The sequence below is a fragment of the Lissotriton helveticus genome, chromosome 2_2 (genome assembly GCF_964261635.1).
Source record: "Lissotriton helveticus chromosome 2_2, aLisHel1.1, whole genome shotgun sequence".
NCBI lineage: Eukaryota > Metazoa > Chordata > Amphibia > Caudata > Salamandridae > Lissotriton > Lissotriton helveticus.
The window spans coordinates 236235510-236261555 of NC_136060.1; positions in this window are offsets into that span (position 1 = coordinate 236235510).

Genomic DNA, 26046 nt, shown 5'->3' on the forward strand with positions numbered 1-26046 from the left:
AACATCAGTGGATGTTGATCCATTGGATGATTTAAATCCTGAGGATGAAGAAGAGCGTGATGAGGATGCAGATTTGTCCGAATTATATGACATAGGGTGGGAAGCTGACCTGCTTGAGCCTATGGAAATATAAACATTTATTTTTAAAATGTATAATTAATGAAAAGTAAAAATGTAAACCGTTTAATTTAAAAATAAAGACACCTTCAAAAACAGGTTATGTGTGGTGTCTTCAATAAAATATTAAAATATGCTCATAAAATTAGATCAGATTCACATATAAAATAGCACAGGTAACATAAATATAAATGTCATTTCTTTTCTGCTATTTCTGTATTGTAAATTTGCCAAGGACTAAAAAATCTTCTATTTAAAATGTCAAGTAGTGTGTTAAGTTTTTGATCATTGTTATTGATTTACTGTTTGGTAATAATGGTTAATAACATTTTTTATTATATTTTACCACAGATTCAACTGCAGATCATTTCAAGATTTCACCATGCCAACAATAGAAAGACAGAGAAAGGCTGCAAAACGTCAAAGACAGCAGGTGAAACAAAATAAGCAGCAGTCCTCTAACAAAAATATTTGTCAAGTCACGAAGAAAGCACCGGGTAAGAGCACAAAATATTTCATAAGAAATATGTGTAGTAAAAAAAATATTACTACAGAAAATGTTTCAGTCCATAAAAAGAGAAGCAAATCAAATGGAAAGGAAAGGCCAATCAAAAATGTTACTGCTAGAGCAAGAGATAAGTCTGTGCATGATAGTAGAAGGAAACAACAGTTTAGGGACATTCGTAAACGAATGTTCCGCAACAGGATAATTGGCAATTTGTTAAAAAATATTAAGAAAGGTCAACAGAAACTGTTTTTTTATAAGAGAAAAAAAAAGTTGAGAAAGTTATTGATCAGGCATTTGAAATTAAACGTAAGTTATTTATTTTGATAATCAATAGAATTAGGAAGCTAAACAAGGCAATTTATGATTTCAAAAGAAATAGTAGATGGAAGAGAATAGTTAATCGTAGTAATTTTTGTGAAGTTTTTTCTGGAGAATGGATGCATAGTTCAAGCTGTGAGGCATTTTTTAATGAGGAGAGTTATTTCCAGGATAATGATTTGGTGCATGCAGTTGACACCAGTGGTCGTGCTTATGAAGTGAAAGATGGTTGTCCAGTTGAAAAAGAAAAACTTGTGACAACAGAGACAGAAGAGGTGTTAGGTAATGAGATTTTAGGAAGACGTGCTAAGGGTCCTGTGTACACCTGGAAGTGTAGTAGTATTTGCAGTGTGCGACAGGATTCCATCAATTTGCTTTGTGATTTTGTACGGTCATTTAATAAGAAAAGTTTGAAGCAGAAAATAAGGTTGTTGCAAGAATTAGATCCTTGCAGAGTGAGAGAAGTGACAGGTTTGCATGGTCATTCACTGGCTTGTCTTTCCAGGAGAGTATGCCAGAGTGTTTTTCATCATTTCAGGATGCTAGCAGTGCATCATAATAAAGTGAGGAAATTAGTTAGAATGTTGTATTATGCTAAGAGTCCAGCAATTATGCTTAAACAATTATGTGCTGCTCTTTTGCATGGTTCTGAAATAGATGTGAAGAACATATGTGAAGAAATTGAGTTTTGTTACTTTGGAAGTAAAGAGGAGAATGTTTATATTGACCCAGAAGAAGAGGGTAATGTGGAAGATAGTGTACAGGTTTCCAGTACAGATAATTTCCAGAGGGAAATTGCGACGTTTCAGGTGAAATCAAGTGAGAGGCCTAATTTCACTTGTGTGTGTTGTCGACGCACTTATTATAAGAATCAGACTAAATTAGTGGATTTATATGCAAAAAGTGAAAGGGAAAATAATAGTGAATGGAAGGATTTTGCAACATACTTGATGGTAGAAAATTGTTTTGATTTGGGATTTGATCAACGTGTGTGTACTTATTGTTGTTGCAAATTAAATCAAAACCAGATGCCTGCTAGAGCAGTTCATAATAATCTGGAATTGGTTGAGATTCCTTCTGAATTGAAGGATTTAAATACTTATGAATCTATTTTGATTCAAAGTATCCATCCCTTTCAGGCTATTGTAAGAATGGAGCCAAAGACAGGGAAATTGCCTCCATCAGATTTACAGAGAGGATTAAAGGGAAGAGTTGTTTATTTGCCTCTAGATTTGAAGAAAAACATTAACACAATTGGAGTAGAAAAAGTGGAAGAGGAACCTCTGGTTATCTTAGTTAATGGGGTTCCGACAAAGAATAAGAAAATATGGCAAGATTTAGTAGATGTTAGGAAAGTTAAAAAGGCAACATTGTATTTGAAAAAAAATAATAAATACTATAAGAATGTATATGTTGCAGAAGAGGAAGTAAGTGAGGAAGAGGATAGCGATTTGTGTGCTGGTCAAATTGAGAAAGTAGAACCCTCTACTAGTGAAGAAATATATGAACATTATAGTGTTCATCCTTTGCATTCCAAGGAAGTCATGGGGAATGCTATTGAGTTGTTTCAAATGAAACAAGCCAAAGGGAGTCCCATTAGTGTTTGGGAGGAAAGTTTGGAAGCTCGGTGTTTCCCACATCTTTTTCCAACAGGTCAGGGAGGAAGATATGATGAGCGACCTCATCAAATTCCTGCTTCTGAATACCGGACTTTGCGATTGTTTGCAGGAGATGCTAGGTTTCGACAATGCATTCCCTATTTGTTTCATCTCCTGTTTGACAGCGATCTGTCTGGACTGTCATATGCAGTGAACCACATCTTGAAAAGTGGTATACACATGCAAAACATCTCGGCAAGTGACTTTATGGATAAAGTCAATGTTCAAGACAGTATTTTGGATTCTCACCTGATTAATCTCATGGCGTGTCAGCGTGGTACTAATGAGTACTGGTACCGTCGTCATGGTGATTTAAAATGTATGCTGAGGAACTTAAGTACTCCCACATGGTTCCTCACTCTGAGCTGTGCCGAGTATGGCTGGGAAGACTTACTTGAATTTCTACGAGAGGCAAATGCTAACGTAGATAACATCGAATTCAAGACACCCGGAGAACTGTGCTCTTTGGATCCAGTCAATGTATGTAGGTACTTCAATCATAGATTTGAAGCTATGATGTCTTTCATCATGAATAAGAAGAATCCACCTCTTGGAGAGGTGTTGGATTTCTTCTGGAGAAAGGAGTACCAAGCAAGAGGTGCTCCTCATATACATATGTTGCTGTGGATCAAGGATGCACCTAAATTTGGAACGGATCCAGAAGACTCAGTGATGAGTTTCATCCAACAGTATTCTACGTGTGCTGTTCCAAACGCAAAGGAGAAGAAAAGCCTAAGAGAAAAAGTTCTGCGTTTCCAAAGCCATCGATGTGGAAAGTACTGCCGTCGTAAATTCCGAAACAAGGACAAGTTCTACACCAAATGTCGTTTCGGCTTTCCACGACCGGTGATTTCTAAAGGAAGAGTAAACAGTTTGATGTCTTCGCTGCGACATAATGTCATGAAGAAATCACCTAAAAACACATACAATTTGAAGAGGAACGAAGAGTCCAAGTACATCAACGACTACAACCCGGTGATTTCGTCCATGTGGAATGCTAACATGGATATACAGTTTGTGGCTGATAACTGTATGGCTGTGGCTCGGTATGTGACGTCTTACATCACCAAAAAAGAGAAGACAGAATTGAAGGATATGTGGGAGGACATTTCCCATGAAAAGAGCCTCAGCAAGAAGTTGTACAGTTTCAGTCTGAAGATGTTGTCGCATCGAGAAATTGGAGCTTACGAATGCTCTGACCGGTTGTCTTCAGCAAGTCTCTATGCCAAGTCCAGGAGTATCGTTTGGGCGAGTCTTGGTCTTGCTGCAATCGAGTTCTGAAACCTGTGCGGGAAATTGAGTATTTGGCGGAAAAGGAGCCAAACAGTACCGACATTTTGAAGACCAACATGTTGGATACATATTATCCAAATAGAAGCAGTCACCTCGACAATGTTTGTCTGTATGAGGTTCTTCAAAATTACATATTCAAGAGGAACATCAAAGAAGATACTGAGAAAGGAGTGTATGCTGTAATAGGAAGTGAGGGATGTCTGGTCAAGCAAAGAAAATGCCACTTGGTAAACCATCGAAAATTGAGTGGCGAATCTCCTGAAAAATAGGAGTTTTTCTATTTAGCACTTTTGCAACTTTTCAAGCCTTGGCGTGCAGAAGAGGAACTGCTTGGAGATTTCCTCTGTTACGAAGACTCTTTCAATGCCGCCAAGGAGACCATAGAATGTCCTGCTTTTCCCAAATATGTAGAAATGTTGAATGCGGAAATTGAGCAGGAAGCAACGATTGCAGCCGAGATTGCCAGAGACAGTTCTCAGGACAGTCAGAGTTCTGCTTCATTGAGTCAGGATCCACTAGGAGGACCTGTTATCGAAAATGAAGCTGCCACTGCCATGAATGAAGTGGAAAGAGCCATGGCACATGCTCAGGAGGATGCGGTTAACTTAGAAGAGTTGGAAAGACAACTCAACATTGAGCAGAGGAAAATATATGACGAAGTTACCATGCAAATTGATCATGGATTAAGTCATGACAAGAAAGAGTGCTCATGTACGTCGTTGAAGCCTGTCCGACTGTACGTGAGTGGAGAAGCGGGAACTGGAAAAAGTTTCCTCATTAAAGCAATTTCATGCTATTTGCAGGAAAGGACAGAGTCATCGCTGTCTTGTGTTGTCACCGCTCCAACTGGACTGGCAGCACATAACATTAAAGGGATTACTTTACATCGTTTACTGATGCTGCCAGTGGAGCATGACAACAAATTACAATATCACAAGCTATCTGGAGATGCTTGTTTTGAAGTTTCAAGAATCTTGAGGAAAATGAAACTTCTTATCATTGACGAAGTAAGCATGGTTTCCAATGTCATGCTTGCCTTTGTGCATTTGAGAATGCAAGAAGTTCTCATAACAGAGTATGATGTGTTATTTGGTGGCAAACACATCATTGTTTTCGGAGATCTTCTGCAGCTGACACCAGTGAAAGGGCAACCTGTGTTCAAAATGCTCACGCATGAAGATACCAGGAAGTGCCTAGGCAGCATTGGCAACGTCAATATATGGTTAAACTTCAATTATGCTGAACTGCATGAAAATATGCGTCAGGCGAAGGATGAAGTTTACAAGACTATTCTACAAGATGTTAGAATTGGAAAAGTGACCGAGCATGGGAAAGAAGCTTTACATGCACGATTACTGTCAAATTTATATCCAGAACAAGATGTTGTGCCTGAGAATATTTTTCAGAAAATTACTGATAAGAAATCTGGAATATGTTTGATGCCAACTCTTGCAGAATGTGCCAAATTCAACAACAAAATGTTGCATTTAGAAAAGCAAGAGATTGTGAAACTGGAAGCTATTGACAGAGTAGAGCATATGGGATCAACAATTATTTTGTCTGAGAATCTGAAAACAAAATTGGATTCATTAGAGAAGAGTATATCTAAAACTGCAGGTTTTGAAAAGACTCTGAATGTGTGCTTGAACTGCCGTATAATTTTAAGAAGGAATTTACATGTTGAAAGAGGTCTGGTAAATGGATCAATGGGTAATGTTGTTGATTTTGTAAAATACAGAAATAGAGATGGAATTGAATTTTTAAAAATTAAATTTGATGGCATTGAGGAAGTACAGCTAATTGGTCGTTGCCCTGCTAGATTTTTGCTTGTAAAAGACTTATATGTTCGCCGTAAGCAGTTTCCTGTTTGCTTGGCATATGCGGTGACAATCCATAAATCGCAAGGTTTAAGTGTAGACTGTGCATTGGTGAATATTGGCAGTTCTGTGTTCAAGGAGCGTATGGCATACGTGGCATTGTCACGAGTTAGAACTTTATCGGGATTGTACTTGATTGAGTGTGATGTCACAAACATTTGTGCGGATCTAGATTGTGTTAAGGAATACAATAGGTTAAGAAGAGAGTATGCGTCACATTTGCCTCAGTATCCTTTGTTTGAGAAACGTGTGGTAGGCCGGAAACGAAGAAATGTGACCAATACTGGGGAGGTTGTAGCAAAAAGACGAAAAGTCGATGAACCTAAAATTACAAGCAGAAACAAAAAGGATTCTGTTGAAGATGTTGTTGGTTTTCAATTTGAAAACAGTTCTGGTGTCAACTGCTATGCTAATGTAGTGGTTAATGTTTTGTTTTCTCTAGAAAATGTAAAAGAAGAGATTGTGGTCAATTCTGATCAAAGATTTTGCAGTTTGTTAAATTCTGTGTTAGAGAAATGTAGCACTGATAGAAGAAACATAGAAAGTGTGTCTGAAATTCGAAATCTGTTAGACAGATGTTCAGGCCAAACACAATTCTCTCAAAATATTCAGCAAGATTGTCAGGAGTTTTTCATGTATATGCTTGATGTATTGCATGCTGAAGGTGTAGATGTAGATCAGCTGTTTGGGCTTTCTTATCAATGGCAGCATGACTGCGAGAACTGTATGGTATCAAGTACTACTAGTGTAGACTCAGAAAGATTTATATATTTAACTTTGCCAGACAGTAAATCAGTCTCCTTTAATAAGCTAGTAAAAGCAGCTGATCACAACATGGAGTGTAGCCAATGTAAATCTGAAATGATGTCCACATTATTTATACGAACATATGGCCAGTATGTCATTTTAATGCTCCAACGATGTAGGCCTGATGGAACAAAATTGACAACTTTAATTAAAAATTTTGTAGCTTCGCAGTTGTCAATATCAGGAAGGACTTTTGTAACTGCAGCAATTATATATCATGACGGCCCTTCAATAACATCAGGACATTATACAGCTTATTTAAAGTGTAGAAATGGCTGGTCATTCTGCAATGATTCTGTTTTAATTTTCCCCAAAAAATTGCCATATGACCTTAAAAACTCTTACCTGGTGTTTTTAAAACCAAAATTTTAGGGAAAGAATCTCGGGATGTGCTCTGAGGAATTTCAAGAAGTTCTCATGGCTCCTACACTATTTGGCCTTGAGGATAAGTGTAGTACAGAGACATAACTTTTTACCATAACACTGGACGTCATGGAGAAATACATGCACTTTGAATGAGTTCAGAAAAACTATTTCTTTTTATAAGCTAATTGAAGCAGCCAATCAAAACATAGAGTAGAGGGAATGTAAGTCTGCAACGCTGTCTACTGTTTTACATTGCTTTGTGATTGAAAGTGATGTAGAGAATTAAATAATTGTAGTAGTCATAGAGTTAGTGTAAGTCTGCTTCATAGTAAGCAGTATCAGTGTCATAGGAAATGTAGAACATGACTGAGCAAGAAGGGGAAGATATTACTATTCCAGGATTGTGAAAATGATCTTCAACATTTTAATTCTGAAAGTTGCGGAAATGCCAAATGACGGGATTGGCTTACAAGAAATCCAAGAGTTATAAATGGGTCTGACAAGATTTGGCCTTGTGGAAACTTGTGGTAGAGAGCAAGAAGTCATTTATTGCATGTAACATGTTTTTAAAAACGATGGAGATTTTCTTTCAGAAAGTGGCGGGCTGAAAGTAATAACAGCACAAAAGAGTGTAAGCTGTTCATAGGACATCCTTTGACGTCATGGAAAGTAAGTTAACTTTAAGGAGTTCTGAATTCTGATTTCTTATGTTGTATGGGTTTTTTAAACACAATCATTTTGATTGTGTTTTTTTTCCCCGCTGTTATATGATGAATACCTTCAAGTCACTGTTTTTAGTGAATTTTGATACATTCTGAGAACAGCAAAAATAAACCATTTAACATGTATAATTAATTCTGTACTGTTTGCATTTATGATGTATATGTAGAACTGTGTAGGAGGCATGGAGAAGGTGAGGCTTCTGTAAGTGTCAAAGTTGTTGCATGCAGTGCTGCACTTCTGCGTATTCTTTCATATGCTAGACTACATCTGCACAATGAGATACCTAAGCAAAGGAAACACAAGTGATGTGATTGTGAAATGAGCAAAATAAATTGCACGTATTTCAATTACATCACCTGTGTTTCCTATCATTACGAATCACATTGTGCAGATCAAGTTTAGGTCTGTCCAGGGAAACATAGGAGGTTTGGACTTTGTTCAAGAGTGCAGTGGACATGACTCACTTCATTGGTAGACCTTCACATGTATTATGTCCTCTATTCTCTTCAACAACTCGAAATTTCATCTGCAACCCTGAGTAGGCCTCACCTCAAACAAACCTCTGGATAGGACACATCTTATTGGCATCCTGAAGCAATTATTTAAAATTTTAGTGTCTTGCGACACTTTTCTGAGACAACAGCAATGCAAAAGATGCACCATGTTTTAAGATAGGCCTCACTTCATCTGCATCAAGATACTGTTAGTTTAAAATGTATATCTTTAGGACTGTGTAGGGGGCCTGGAGAAGCAGAAGCTTCTGTAAGTGTCAAAGTTGTTGAAAAACTGTTTGTCCTTCAATCTTTTCCCTTGTCTTTAGTAATTTTTAAATACATGTTTTAATATTTTTGAAATGTTTGTTCTCTCTTTCACAGATTGAAAGTATAAAAACAAAAAGTGAGTAATTTAACGACAATTATAAGGTAAATGCTTTGTACTCTTTTCGTTACATTTCTATCACATTCACCTACTATTAGTTCCACTGCTTCATTTCTTTAACCCTCAGTTTCCTGCCTTTGCTACTTCCCTCATTCCTTTCTCTATTACCTACTTACTCAACTCCTTCCACTCTTTTTCTCAGTCCCTCTCTTCTCATAGTTCCTCACTCTTGTTCACTCACTCCGTCTCTATTACTCTCAGTGTCTTTGACTGATCACTCTATCACTACTTGTTCATAATGCTTTCTCTGTGTAGTTGAAGCACACTAAGGGGCATATTATGAATACAGCCAATAAAAATATTGCTCTTTTTATTGGCAGAAAACTGGTGCAAAAGTGGTTTTAGCGGCAGTTTTCTGCCGCTAAAAGCAGCTTTAGCGACACATTTCTGCCAATAAAAGCTGCAAAACTTTTATTGCCTATGTTGATGATATGGCTCTATGTTACTTACATTTCTTTGCTGTTTCAATTAATCTTTTTCTGTTATTTTTTGTTTTCTGTTTTCTATTTTTTCTCTCTGTTATTCCTCATGTTGTAATCTTATTTTGAACATTCACTCACATTCTCCAAGAAACTCTTCTTTGTTAATGTTATACTCTCTTTTTTTTTCTTTCACTTCGTTATCTATTTTGTTTTTCACAATTATACCCTCTTCCGTCTTTTCTTCGGTAAATAGATCTATTAAACAGTATCTCTTCTTTACTCCCTATAGCTGTCTTTCTTTTAACATCACTCTCTGTTTACTTTCCTTATACTTACTCTTTTTTTATTTTTTTATTTTTGGGTTAGCTCCCGGTCCGCGTACCGGGAAGCTAACCCGGGAGCGAACCAAAAGAAATAGAGCTTGCCAGAGTGCTAAACATTCTAGCAATTTTTTTTGAAAGGGAAGGTAGTTCTGAAAAGAACTTTTTTTTAAATATTTTTGTTGTTTTATATTTTTTTTTATTTTTTGAACATTTTTTTTTTTTTTTTTTTTTTTTGAACGATTTTATATTTTTTTTGTTTTTTTTTGGGGGGGGGGAAACAACAAAAAACAGGCGTTGAAAAGGGCTCAACAGGAGCAAAAAAAAAATTACTGGGGGCGGTTAGGGCAATCATGGTGTTCATACGCCAGGTTTATAGCATTGATGCTCATGTTGCCACACGCTAACAACGCACGACAGTGCATACAAGAGTGTATCATGTGGCCAAAATTCTCTTGTATATTTGGCACAGTTTCCCGTGCCTCTTCTGGTGTTAATGCAATTGGTAATCTTGGTCTGGCCACAGGAGTTGGTCTTGGATTGTCCTGCATATCCCTTATTTCCGCCCGGCTGTAATTTAGTGGATGCTTCCTTGTCATGTGCCTGTGCATTGTGTGATTTCCGTAACTATATTTCTTGTCCGTCCCTCTTGATAATTGTTCTTTGCATATGCGGCAGGTGACATACCTCGCATTGACTTTTTTTTGGCCACGAGGGATCGAATAAAACTGCCAGATGAAACTGGCTTTCTTTCTGGAAACCCGGGGCACCTCTTCTAAGAACTGTGGTTCTTCTCCCTCCTCATCCATTTCTTCATCTTCCTCGTCAGTGTTGGTAATGACCTGGGGAGGTGGTCCTCTCTTCCCATGAGGAGGTGGAGGTGGTGGTGGGGGTCCACCAGCTGAAGCTACCAATGAAGCCATTTCTCATATAGTAGTAAAGGTCTTCCTCTCACAATGATGAAAGTCAGAGTGAGGAAAGAAGGAGGGGTTTTCATCATTTGGGAAAAACAATACTTCTTAACCAATGAAAAGTGTTATTTTTAGGTCACCTGACCTAGCCTTACATCATTATGAAACCAAAAGTGAAATGAACCAATGAAAAGTGTTATTAACAAGTCACATGACCTGTTATGCTTACGTTACGCGCTCCGGTCCGCGCCCCGGATGCTTCCGGGTCGCTGCGCTTCGCGCCTCGGTCCGCGCCCCGGTGCACTTCCGGGTGCGCTAACGCGGTACGTCACAAGACGCATTACGCGGCAACGCGATACGTCGCGTTTTCGCAACGCGCCGCGGATCGCTTCCGGGGAGCTGCTTTTCGCGCCTCGGTCCGCGCCCCGGGGCACTTCCGGGTGCGCTAACGCAGTACGTCATAAGACGCATTACGCGACAACGCGATACCGTCACTATGTTGATTTCTTACCGGTTCGCGGACCGGGTCGCGGCTTTAAATTGAGCTAACTGGAAGCTTCCCGGTTCGCGGACCGGGAGCGAAACAAAAAAAATATTTAAAAAAAATTATTAATAAACATATAAAATATATTTTTGGATTTAAAGAAGAATACATTTTACAGCTATAGATATTAGCTTTTAAAAAACCAATAAAATTCACTGAAAAAACCATAGGTTATGGACCATATATAGTTAGGAATTAGCATTTACAAAACCTTGAAAATTCACTGAAAAAACCATAGGTTATAGACCATATATAGTTAGGAATTAGCATTTAAAAAACCTTATTTTACTCACACAAAACCATTGAAATTCCATATATAGTTAGTTGTACTAACTATATATCGCGCACCCGCAATCCACTGCTGATCATGTCACAGATTACATCATTCATGACATGGTCAGTGACATCACTGATGACATCACTGATGACATCTCAAATGACATCACTGATGACATCTCAAATGACATCACTGATGACATCACTGATGACATCACTGATGACATCTCAAATAACATCACTGATGACATCTCAAATGACATCACTGATGACATCACTGATGACATCTCAAATGACATCATTGATGACATCACTAATGACATCACTGATGACATCACTGATAACATCTCAAATGACATCTCAAATGACATCACTGATGACATCTCATTTGACATTACTGATCACATCACTGATGACATCATTCATGTGATAATACGAAGAACCTCTTCAGACTCTAATATAACCTTAGATACACTCAGTGTAAACACAGACTCGCAGATTGTCACTCATCCATGAAGTTACACACACACCTAGTCAGTCATGCAAACAATCAATCACACCTCCATTTCCTTAACTATACAGTTAAACACACCTTACTTATTCAAACATATACTAAAACATATTTACTCACTTATACAATCCTGGATACAAGTTCACAATGATCCATAAAGCCACTCACACATTCACTGGCTCTTATGCACAGTTATTTATATATGTCAACTCTCACATGTACTGTATTTTACATATGTACTTACTTTGACATGTAGCACTGAGATATCTATTCACTCACCAATACAGTCATGCACACAGTCAACCACCCATACAGCTGTTTCCACATGCACTTTTGAACCCATACATCTATGCAGAGAGTCATACACCTCCCAGCCACCCATACACACTCTCAGTCTCCCATACAAATACTTGGGCAACCAATCAATAACCCATATAGTTAATCATATAGCTACTGATCAACACATGCAGCAGTTTACAGAACAACAGACATAATGATGCACAAATTAAGACAGTTTAGTCACTAACCCATGCACTCAGTGAGACACATTTAATCACTCACTCATACAGTCAGTCATGCACCTACTAAATCCTTTGTTCAGACACTTCTACATCCACTCATTCTTCAATATGTAAGACATATTTTAACTTTACAGAAACATACAGTCACTGGATGTTGTCATCAGTGATGTCATCAGTGATGTCATTTGAGATGTCATCAGTGATGTCATCAGTGATGTCACTGACCATGTCATGAATGATGTAATATGTGACATGATCAGCAGTGGATTGCGGGTGCGCGATATATAGTTAGTACAACTAACTATATATGGAATTTCAATGGTTTTGTGTGAGTAAAATAAGGTTTTTTAAATGCTAATTCCTAACTATATATGGTCTATAACCTATGGTTTTTTCAGTGAATATATATATATATATTCACTGAAAAAAACATAGGTTTTAGGGGTGTTATAGTTAGCTGGACATTTCACCCGTACAAAACCATTGAAGTTCCTCGGTTATAGTTAGTTGTACTAACTATAACTTGCGGGCCCGCAATCCACTGATGATGATGTCTCATATTACATCATTCATGACATGGTCAGTGACATCACTGATGACATCACTGGTGATATATCAAATGACATCACTGATGACATCATCCAGTGAATGTGGTTTGGTTTGATATTTAAATAAGTATTATATATAGCAATCTGCATTGAAGACTGAGTGGATAATAAGTGTCTGGATGGAGCATTTAGCAGCACTGTGATTGACTGTCTAAGCGACTAATTTACAGTGTTTCACTAAATATGTGGGATTGTGATTAAACTGTGTGAATATCTGTTTCACTGTATCTCTTGTTGTGTAAACTACTACATAAGTTGGTTACTAGCTATGTGAAAGTCTATATTAGTATTAATTAGTTAAGTGAGTATTTGTATGGGATAGTGAATGTCTGTGTGGTTGGGTGGGAGGTGTGTGACTTTCCAAAGATGTGTAAATAGTTGATTTAGTAGGTATATGAAGTTAAGATTGCACGTGGAAACACTTGTTTGGGTGAGTGAATCTCTTTATGGGTGTGCTGATGAGTAAATATATTTCTCAATGATACATGTCCAACAAAGTAGAAATGTAAAAGGCAGCGTATCTGACAGTTGTTGTTTATAAATAAGTATACATAAGACTCAATGATTATATGAGTAACTGTATCGAAAACTGTATAGTTGTAATAGTGATTTTATAACACACTAACTATGAGTTACTATCTATATGAATAAATAAAGTGGCGTTTGTATAAGTGTGTATCTTAGTAAATGTAAGTATGATCAATTGTTGGCATAAGTGAGTAGGAAGACTGCATAAGTGAATAGGATGTGTGCTGGTGTGCAATGTCGATGTAGGTGTATAAGTATATTTAATAGTGTTCTATTGATCTTTGTTAGCATGCATAAGTGAAACTATAGGTAAGTGTTTAGATGTGTGTGTAGATGTGGGTTTTTAGAAACTTGTATTCTTTGTGTCAATGGTTTAAAATATGGGACTCCATATTTTATAATGAGTGTTGAAAGGTTATACTAGTGTATGATGAGATGTATCAGATTGTCACGTGGATGATGTCATCATTGATGTCATCAGTGATGTCATTTGGGATGTCATCAGGGATGTCATTTGAGATGTCATCAGTGATGTCACTGACCATGTCATGAATGATGTAATATGTGACATCATCAGCAGTGGATTGCGGGTGCATGAGTTATAGTTAGTACAACTAACTATTATGGAGGAATTTCAATGGTTTTGTACGAGTGAAATGTCCAGCTAACTATAACACCCCTAAAACCTATGGTTTTTTCAGTGAATTTTTAAGGTTTTTAAATGCTAATTCCTAACTATAACATGTCTGAAACCTATGGTTTTTTCAGTGAATTTTAAAGGTTTTGTAAATGATAATTTTTAAATGCATCATTTGTTATATTCATTTTTTTTATACTGATTTACTACATTTATTTTTAGATATTGTATTTTTTCAATTATATTATAATTACATTATACATTACATTACAAAATATACTTTCTCATAATGAATTACTTTAGTTTAAATACTTTGCAAATAGGCCATAGACTTTTAAGTACAGAAGTTACAGTTGAATTTCTAGTTAAATGCAATTACTTACTTTATGGATTACTTTTCTAACCACAGGACTGGATCCTAGATTCAGTCCTGGGACATCTCCTGTAAACAATTGAGTGAAAGACTTTTGGTTACAGTAGTGATTTTTTAGGCATATTATTGTATTTTAAAAGTTGACAGAAACTTTTTCACATAGAATCACCAATGTTATCCTATGGGAGGAAATTCACTTAGCAGGTAAGTAGTGTTATCATTACTTTTTCTTACTCAGTGTTGGATCCTGGATCCAACACTGGTGCATCTCCTGTAAACAGTTAAAAGAATTTGTTTAAGTCATACAGGCGATTTTTAAGGAATATTTGTAGTTTGTGAAAATAGACATTTCAAAACTATTCTGGTGAAAAACAAACAATGGATTCCTATGGAAGGAAATACAAGTTACTGGTAAATACAGTTAGAATTACTTTTCAGGGTCAGTGCTGGGCTAAAAGATGCAGCACTAGGTGCTCTCCTGATAACAGGTGAGTATATCGGAATTCGTTGTTCGGATGATTTTAGGTAAATATTTTAAAGTTCCAAAACTCCACACTTAGTAGAATTTCCAAGTGAAACAAGTCAATGTTAGCCTGTGGAAGGAAATTCAAGTTAATGGTAAGTATGGTTAAAATTACTTTTCAGGATCAGTACTGGGCTCAAAGATGCTGCATTGAGGTCTCTCCTTATAACATTTGAGTAAATCGGAATTCATAGTTCGGCTGATTTTAGAGGAATATTTGTAAATTTCAAAAATCGACACAGAAACCTTTTCAGCAAAAAGCAGGCAATGATATCCTATGGAAGGAAATGCAAGTTACTGGTAAATATGGTTAGAATTACTTTTCAGGATCATTACTGGCCTCAAAGATGCAGCACTGAGGTCTCTCCTGATAACAGGTGAGTAAATCGGAATTCGTAGTTCGGCTGATTTTAGAGGAATATTTTAAAGTTTCAAAACTCCACACACAGAAGAATTTCCAAGTGAAACCAGTCAATGTTAACCTATGGAAGGAAATTCAAGTTACTGGTAAATATGGTTAGAATTACTTTTCAGGATCAGTACTGGGCTCAAAGATGCTGCATTGAGGTCTCTCCTTATAACATTTGAGAAAATCGGAATTCATAGTTCGGCTGATTTTAGAGGAATATTTGTAAATTTCAAAAATCGACACAGAAACCTTTTCAGCAAACAGCAGGTAATGATATCCTATGGAAGGAAATTCAAGTTACTGGTAAATATGGTTAGAATTACTTTTCAGGATCAGTACTGGGCTCAAATATGCAGCACTGAGGTCTCTCCTGATAACTGGTGAGGCAATCGGAATTCGTAGTTTGGCTGTTTTTACTTCGGTCCAGTATATATAGAGCCAATTTCATACACCATCCCCTTCCTTCACCACTGTGCAAACACGCCCTGTGGCACGTTTTTAAATTGGAGAAATAATTCCCCTGTAATCCTGAGGCTCCCTAGGGTCCAACTAACCCACTAGGTACATTCAGTAAGTGCCACAGAGCTTAGTAGCAGAGAGATGTAAAAAGGGGCATGGCCAAGACCACCTCTTTGCAACGCAGCACAGTGGCGCTTACTGGAAGCATCTGATGGGCTAGTTGGCCCCCAGGGTCCCTCAGGATTGAAGGGGAATGATTTCCCAACTTAAAACACGCCACAGGGCATGTTTGCACATGTCACCTCAGGTCCCGTTCCCTTCCTTCACCACTGTGTCCTGTGGCCGTTCTAAGTTGGGAGATTAGGTCCCCTTGAATCCTGAGGTTTCCTAGGGGGCTGCATTGCAGAGAGGTGTTCAGAGGCCACGCAGCTCCGGAGGTACCTGGTGGGCTAGTTGGCCCCAAGGGACCCTCAGGATTGACAAGGAATTAATTCCCCAACTTAAACTGCGCCACTGGGTGTGTTTGCACACATGTGAACTCAGGCCCCCGCCTCTCTACACCACTGTGCAAACATGCCCCGTGGTGCATTTTAAGTTGGGGGATTAACTCCCCTTGAATACTGAGGGTCCTTGGGGTGCAACTAGCCCACCAGCTACCTCCAGTAAGCACCACAGAGCTGCGTTGCAGAGAGGTGTAAAAATGGGCGTGGCCTCAGAACAACCTCCTGCAACATAGCCCCCTGGCGCATCCTGGAGGTTCCTGGTGGGCCACTTGGCCCCCAGGGACCCCCAGTATTCAAAGGGAATACGTTCCCCAGAGTGTTAAAAGGAGGGACTGTGGCCTCTGGCCCGATGTCAGTCATTTTATTTTTTAAGAAGGGGGCTGTGTAGTTCCCTGCCCTGTTTTTGCGGTTTTCCCAGTGGAAGGGCCTCCGGGGGGCAGTGTGCCCTCGCACAATTCAAATTAAATCGAGCCCTGGGGTGGCCGTGAGCCCCCGCCATTGATTTCTGAAAGCCCCGGGGGTGATGGTCTCCGGAGCTGCGGTGGGGCAGTGTGCCCCCGCAATGTTATTAAGTCGAGCCTGGGGGTGGCAGTCCCCGGGGCTCGGGGGCCTCATAGGCCCCCCTCAACATGAAATTATTAACCTCCAGAGGGTGGTGATCCCTGGGGCTGCGGGGGGCCGTGTGCCCCTCGCAATAATTCATGCTCTGCCCCAGGGGGTGGCGGTCCTCAGGGCAGTGTGGGGAGGATTGCCCCCCCCACTTTTTTCAACAATCCCCCCGGATTTGGCCACCCCGTGGCTAATTAGCATCGAAGCGCGGGAGCCTGCGCTTCTTTTTTTTTTATTGTCAGTATCCGCGCACCCTGTGCAGATTTTACCAAGTGTTTTTTTTTTAAAGTTATATTTTTTTGCCCTGGGGGTCCTTGTAGGACCCCCAAGCAGGCCCAGCGGGTCAGGGTGTTTATACCCTGCCCTGTTTTTACGGTTTTCAAGTTTTTTTCTGCTTTCTTGTGCCTTGGTTCTACCGAGGCACAAGATGGCTGCCAACACTTCCTGGTTTGGAGTGTTGACAGCCAATTAGCATACAGCTTGTGCTCGGCTGGGTACAAGGATCGTGCGCAGCCATAGATATATATGTGATTTTAATTGTGATTTTCTCAGGAACTACTGAACGGATTTACACCATTTAAGCAAAATGCACAACTCTGAACCAAGGTCTACCTTTCTGCCAAACTTGGTGTAATTCCGTTCAGCCGTTTGGGCTGTAGCTGCGACTAAAGGTTCCTATGGGAAATTGCATGGGGAAAACATATTTTGGGACAGTGTAGAAACTGATACAGTAATAGAAGGTAATGTGGAAGAGAATGTACAGATTTCAAGTACAGAAAAATTTGACCATGACATTACAAAGTTTAAGGTCAATTCAAGTGAAAGGCCTAATTTTTCTTGTGTGTGTTGTCGACGAACTCATTATAAGAATCAGACTAGGTTAGTTGATTTATATGTAAAAAGTGAAATGGAAAATAATAATGAGTGGAAGGATTTTGCAACTTATTTGTTGGTAGAAAATTGTTTTGATTTGGGTTCTGATCAACGTATTTGTAAATATTGTTATAATAAATTAAATGAAAACAGAATGCCTGCTAGAGCTGTTCATAATAATCTGGAGTTGATAGACATTCCTTCTGAATTGATAGATTTAAAAACCTATGAGTCTATTCTGATTCAATGTGTGCATCCTTTTCAGGCTATTGTTCGCATGGAGCCTTAGACAGGGAAATTGCCTCCTTCAGTCTTACAGAGAGGATTAAAGGGAAGAGTTGTTTATTTGCCTCTAGATTTTAAGAAAAATATTGATACAATTGGTGTAGAAAAAGTAGAAGAGGAACCTCTGGTTATTCTAGTTAATGGTGTTCCAACAAAGAATAAGAAAATCTGGCAAGAATTATGGATGTTAGGAAAGTCAAAAAGGCAACGTTGTATTTGGTAAAAAACAATCACTACTACAAAAATGTATATGTTGGAGAAGAGGAAACAACTGTAGAAGAGGACAGTGATTTCTCAGCTGGGCAAATTGAAAAAGTTGATGTCTCTAGAAGTGAAGACATTTATGAACATTATAGTGTTCATCCTTTGCATTCCAAAGACGTAATGGGGAATGCTATTGACTTGTTTCAAATGAAAGAAGCAAAAGGAAGTCCCATTAGTGTATGGGAAGAAAGTTTGGAAGCTCGTTGTTTTCCTCAGTTATTTCCAACAGGTCAAGGTGGATGATATGACTACCGACCTGTTCAAATTCCTGCATCTGAATACCGATCTTTAAGATTATATGCAGAAGATCCAAGGTTTCGTCAATGCATCCAATATTTGTTTCATCTATTGTTTGAGAGTGACTTGTCTGGACTTTCTTATGCAGTGAACCATATACTGAAAAGTGGAGTACATCTGCAAAATGTTTCGGCAAGGGACTTTATGGATAAAGTCAAACTGCATATCAGCATTTTGGAATCTCACCTAATTAATCTCATGGCATGCCAGCGTGGTACTAACGAGTATTGGTACCGTCGTCATGGGGAATTGAAATGTATGGTAAGAAACTTAGGAACTCCTACATGATTCCTCACTTTTAGCTGTGCTGAGTATGCTTGGCAAGACTTACTTCAATTTCTATGAGAGGCAAATGCAAACATTGAAAATATAGAATACAAGACACCTGGAGAACTGTGCTCTTTGGATCCAGTCAATGTATGCAGATATTTCAATCATAGGTTTGTAGCTATGATGTCTTTTATCACAAACAAAAAAAATCCTCCGCTTGGAGAGGTTTTGGATTTCTTTTGGAGAAAGGAGTATCAAGCGAGAGGTGCTCCTCATATACATATGCTGCTATGGATCAAAGATGCACCCAAATTTGGAACAGATTCGGATGACACAGTGATGAGTTTCATTGAACAGTATTCTACATGTGCTGTTCCGAAAAGTACAGAAGAAAACAATTTAAGACATCAAGTTTTACGCTTTCAAACCAATTGTTGTGTAAAATACTGTCGTCGAAAGTTCAAATCCAAGGACAAGTTCTACACAAAATGTCGTTTTGGATTTCCATGACCAGTAATATCTAGAGGAAGAGTGAACAATTTTATGTCTTCTCTGCGACATACTGTGACAAGAAAATCACCGAAAAATACATACAACTTAAGAAGAAATGAAGAGTCCAAATTCATAAATGACTACAACCCAGTCATTTTGTCCATGTGGAATACTAACATGGATATTCAATATGTTGCTGACAACTCTATTGCTGTGGCTCGATATGTGACGTCTTACATCACAAAATCAGAAAAGACGGAACTGAAGGAAATGTGGGAGGAAATTTCACATGAAAATAGTCTAAGTAAGAAATTGTACAGTTACAATCTGAAGATGTTGTCACATCGAGAAATTGGAGCATATGAATGTTCTGATCGGTTATCATCAGCAAGTCTATATGCCAAATCTTGAACAATCATTTGGGTGAGTCTAGGTCTTGCTGCAACACGAAACCGAGTTTTGAAATCTATACAAGGAATTGAGTATTTGGCGGAGAAAGAACCAAAGAGTACAGATATTTTGAAGACAAACATGTTGGATATATACTATCCGAATAGAAGTAGTCATCTTGAGAACATTTGTCTCTATGAAGTTCTGCAAAACTATACTTTTAAGAGGAACATCACAGAAGATATCAATAAAGGAGTATATGCTGTAATTGAATGTGAAGGATGTCTGGTGAAACAAAGAAATGGCCATTTGATTAATCATCGAAAATTGAGTTGCGAATCTCCTGACAAAAGGGAATTTTACTTTTTTTTTTTTTTTTTTATTGATTTATTGGCAGTGGAAAATTGCACAGTAACACATAAAATATCAAAAATAACTACAAATAATACATTGCCATGATACATCGAAAAAGCAAAAGACAGATATAATAATAAAAAAAAAAAAAAAAGGAGAAATGAGAAACTATTGTATCCAATTAGTAATTGGTAGCCATAGTTTTTGGCCGAATGCCTTTTTTTTCTGACCCTTAAGTTTGTACACAGCATTTTCCAACTGATATATATTTAACAATTTAAATAGCCACTGATGGAATACCGGTGGATCGGTATCTAGCCAGCGAGAAGTTATGCAGTTTCGATAAGATGACATGGCAATAAATAAAAATCCTTCTTCTGCAGCCGTCTTGTTGCCAATTTGATCAGATTGGATTCCAAGTATCACAAGTTCGGCTGTTAAAACAACGGTTGAATCCAAGATATTATTTAGAAAACCTTGCACTTGTGTGACAAATTGAATTAATTTCGGACAACAGAAAAACATATGACTTGAATCTGCAGCAGGATGTCCACAACGACTACAGTTGGTACCCTTCTGTGCATTCCATTTCATTAGTTTGGATGGGGTGTAATATAAGTCAAATGTGGACATGAAATGCTGACTTTTGAGTTATCCATTAAAAATAACATTGCTGCAAACTTCTAGAGATCTAGGTAAGTCGACATTTTCAATACCAAAACATCTTTGCCATTTGTCTGTATATATATTTAAATTATCTTGAATTCTTTCTAACATCATTTGATAAATTACACCTATTCTATTTTTTTTCCGGCAGCTTTCCAATAAATCTATTTTATTCATAGCTTCGGTATCGGTTAGATTCGTTGACTCTAAAAAGCTGCGGATCTGTAAATATTTGAAAAAATCACCTCTATTAAGGCCAAATTCCCTCTGTAAATCATAATATGAAATAAGTTGCCCATCGCGGTATAATATACCAAGTGAATTTATTTTTGAGTCGATCCATCTATACATAACATGGTCATTAAAAATCTCGGGCAGTAGAGGATTCTTTAAGAAAGGTGTATAATAATTCAAATTAGACAAAAAATGGAATTTTTTATTAATTTGTTTCCAGGTCTGAAATGCAGCCATCATAATTTTAAATTTAGTTTTTTTATAATAGCTAGGTTCTATTATCCTAAACAAACATTGTCGAGCTTCCGCTCCAAGTAACATTTCGTAAATTGATGGTATCATGGCATCTTCTAGGCTAAAGTCTTGAAACATTAACGGACCCATTAGTCTTAATGTAACTGCCCAATAATATATTCGGAAACTTGGAATCCCCAGACCGCCCCTTAGTTTTGGAAGGATACACCATTTGAGGGATCTTCTGGCTCTCCGATAACCCCATAAGAACCTAGAAATACTTCGATCTAGTTTATTGAAAAAGAATGAAGAAAACAAAAGAGGAATAGTACGAAATAAATAAAGAAATTTCGGTAATATAAGCATTTTAACTACGTTAGTGCGGCCACAAAGAGATAAGTGCAAATTATTTATTCTCTCTAAGGTCCTGTTGGTAGATAATAATAGAGAATCTGTGTTGAGCCCTACGATATCATCGACAGTTGAAGAGATCGTAACACCAAGATATGAAGCGGTAGGAGTAAATACAACACCCTCGGGTCTGCCTGTAGATGAATGAATTAACTGGGTTTTAGATATGTTGAGCTTATATCCCGATAGCTCGCCAAATTCCTGAGCAAGTTCTATAATCTTGGGGAGAGATAAGCATACATCGGGGGTTACAACTGCAACGTCATCAGCGTATGCAAAAATGTTATGTTCTACTTGATGTAGTGTCACTGGAGGAATTCCCACTTCCGTTGCAATCTTATTCAGGTAAGGTTCGATATATAAAGCGAACAGCAGGGGGGAGCAAGGACAACCCTGCCTTGTCCCCCTGGTGATCGGGAGCGGACAAGACATTTCAGTACCTATCCGGATTACTGCCTTCGAATCATGATATAACGCCTGAATTGCTAAAATATACTCATTAAGAAGTCCCTTCCATGCTAGGACAGACCACAGGAACCCCCAGTCGACCCTGTCAAACGCTTTTTCCGCGTCCAACAGGATAACACCGACTTGGGATCCCGTGGCCTGCGCCCAATCTAATAGGGTAATGATGCGTCTTACATGATCCGTAGTGTCCCTCTTTTTAATAAATCTGTGTTGAATCTTGGAAACCAGCATGGGCATCATATCATAAAGTCTGTTGGCAAGTATTTTGGAAAAGATTTTACTATCAGATGTGATAAGAGATATAGGCCGATACGACCCTAGTTCAGTACCATCCTTGCCTTTTTTTTAAATACTATAATAGTAGCAAGAGACCACGAGGCAGGTGGGTGCCCTTAGAATGCTTGCTGGAAAATCTTAAGTAGCTCAGGTTTTAATATGTTCCTAAAAGTCCGGTAAAATTCGAGGGGCATTTGGTCGGGCCCCATAGCTTTCCCAAGAGCTAAGTTAAGGATGGCTGTTTCAATCTCCTCAAAGATATTCAGTTTGTTGCTGACAACTCTATTGCTGTGGCTCGATATGTGACGTCTTACATCACAAAAAAAAGAAAAGACAGAACTGAAGGAAATGTGGGATGACATTTCACATGAAAAGAGTATAAGTAAAAAATTATACAGTTTCAGTTTGAAGATGTTGTCGCATCGAGAAATTGGAGCATATGAATGTTCTGATCGGTTATCATCAGCAAGTCTCTACGCCAAGTCTATAACAATTATTTGGGTGAGTCTAAGTCTTGCTGCAACTCGAAACCGAGTTTTGAAATCTGTACAAGAAATTGAGTATTTGGCGGAGAAAGAACCAAACAGTACAGATATTTTGAAGACAAACATGTTGGATACATACTATCCAAATAGAAGTAGTCATCTTGAGAACAGTTGTTTGTATGAAGTTCTGCAAAACTATATTTATAAGAGGAGCATCAGAGAAGATATCAATAATGGAATATATGCTATCATTGGGTGTGAAGGATGTCTAGTGAAGCAGAGAAAAGGCCATTTGATTAATCATCGAAAATTGAGTTGCGAAAATCCAGAGAAAAGGGAATTTTACTATTTAGCTCTTTTGCAACTCTTTAAGCCATGACGTACAGAAGAGGAACTACTTGGAGATCTTCTCAGTTATGAAGATTCATTCAATGGAACCAAGGATACCATAGAATGTCCTGTTTTTTCAAATTATCTGCAAATGTTGAACGAGGAAATACAGCAAGAAGCTACAATTGCAGCAGAGATTGCTAGAGACAGTTCTCAAGACAGTCAGAGTTCTACTTCATTGAGTCAGGATCCACTAGGAGGACCAATTATCCAAAATGAAGCTGCCACTGCCATGGATGAAGTGGAAAGAGCCATGGAACAAGCTCAAGAGGATGTAGTTAACTTACAAGATTTGGAAAAATAACTAAACGTTGAGCAGAAACAAATATATGTACGTCATTTATGCCTGTCCGACTGTACATGAGTGGAGAAGCAGGAACTGGAAAAAGTTTTCTGATTAAAGCAATTGCAACTTATCTGCAGAATAGAACGGAGTCATCGCTGTCTTGTATTGTTACCGCTCCAACTGGGTTGGCAGCACATAACATTAAAGGGATTACTTTACATCGTTCATTGATGCTGCCAGTAGAGCATGATAATAAATTACAATACCACAAGCTATCTGGAGAAGCTTGTTGTGAAGTTTTCCGAGTCCTCAAGAAAATGAAACTTCTTATCATTGATGAGGTAAGCATGGTATCAAATGTAATGCTTGCTTTTGTGCATTTAAGAATGCAAGAAATTCTTAAAACAGAGTATGATGTGTTATTTGGAGGCAAACACATCATTGTTTTTGGAGATCTACTGCAGCTAACTCCAGTGAAAGGACAACCAGTGTTTAAAATGCTTACACATGAAGATACAAGGAAGTGCCTAGGAAGCATTGGAAATGTTAATATATGGTTACATTTCAAATATGCAGAACTGCTACAAAATATGCAACAGTCAAAGGATGAAGATTATAAAAATATTCTACAAGATGTAAGAATTGGAAAAGTAAGTGAGCATGGCAAAGAAGCTTTAGATGCACGATTAATTTCAAATTTGTTTCCAAACGAAAATTTTCTCCCAGAGAATATTTTTAAGAAAATTGCTGAAAACAAATCTGTGATATGCTTGATGCCAACTCTGCAAGAATGTTCAATCTTCAACAACAAAATGTTAAAGTTCGAAAATCAAGAGATTGTGAAACTGGAAGCTATTGATAAAATAGAGCATGAAGGAGCAACTATTATTTTGTCGGAAAAGTTGAAATCAAAATTGGATTCTTTAGAGAAGACAATATCTAAAACTGCTGGTTTGGAAAATACTCTGTATGCATGTTTAAGTTGTTGTATAATTTTACGACGGAATTTACATGTGGAAAGAGGTTTAGTAAATGGAGCAATGGGTCATGTTGTTGATTTTGTGAATTACCGAAATAGAGATGGAATTGAATTTTTAAAAATTAAATTTGATGGAATTGAAGAAGTACAACAAATCAGTCGTTGTTCTGCTCGATTTTTGCTTGTGAAAGATTTATATGTCCTCCGAAAACAGTTTCCTGTTTCTTTGGCATATGCGGTGACTATTCATAAATCTCAAGGTTTAAGTGTAGATAGTGCTTTGGTGAATATTGGAAGTTCTGTGTTCAAGGAGGGTATGGCATATGTTGCTTTATCTCGAGTCAGAACTTTATCTGGATTGTACTTGATTGATTTTGAGGAGACAAAGATTAGTGCAGATCTAAATTGTGTAAAAGAATATAATAGGTTAAGAAGAGAGTATGCTCCAAATTTACCTCATAATCCTCTATTTGAAAAGCGTGTGGTAGGCCGAAAAAGAAGAAATGAGAAAAATTGTAGTGAAGTTGTAGCAAAAAGAAAAAAAGTAGATGAACCAGTAATTGTAAGCAAAAAGGAAAAGGATTCAGTTAAAGATGTTGTTGGATTTCAGTTTGAAAACAGTTCTGGTGTCAACTGCTATGCTAATGTAGTGGTTAATGTTGTTTTTTTTCTCCAAACTTTACAAGAACAGATTGTTGAAAATCGGGATCAAAGATTTTGTGATAGAACAAAAATAGAAAGTGTTTCTGAAATTCGAAATGTTTTAGACATATGTTCTGGTATAAATCAATTTTCACAGAATATTCAGCAAGATTATCAGGAATTTCTAATGTATATGCTTGTATTGCAAAATGAAGGTATAGATATAGAAAATCTTTATGGCCTTTCTTATAAATGGCAGCGTAACTGCGACAATTGTACCTTTTCAAGTACTACTACAATAAACAGTGAAAGATTCATATATTTGACTTTACCAGACTGCAAATCAGTGTCTTTTAATAATCTAGTTAGAGAAGCAAATCAAAACATGGTCTGTACTCAATGTAAATCTGCAATGCTATCAACATTATTCATACAAAGATATGGACAGTATGTAATTTTAATGTTCCAACGATGTAGACCTGATGGAACTAAATTGACAACTTTAATTAAAAAATGTGTGGCTTCTCAATTATCAATTTCAGGAAGAACCTTTGCAACTGCAGCAATAATTTTCCATGATGGTCCTTCGACAACATCAGGACATTACACAGCTCATTTAAAATATCAAAAAGGCTGGACTAATTGTAATGATACTCAATTGACTTTCAAACAACGTTTGCCTTCTGACTTACAAAATTCTTACCTAGTGTTCTTACAACCGAAATTTTAGGAAAGGTAATTGGCCTATGAAGATTGGAGCAGCTAATAAAACTTAGTCTGCTGCTCAAAATTACTTTGTGAGTGAGAGTGATCAAGATATTAAAAAACTTTTAGTTGTCACAGAGGTAGTGTAAATGTGTATCACATAGTGAGTGATATCAGTATTATAGGAAATGTTGATCATGAGGGAGCCAGAGGTGGAAATATAACTATTGTTACATGATGAAAAAGATGTTGGAGCTTTTTTTTCAGAAAGTCGGGTAAATGGAA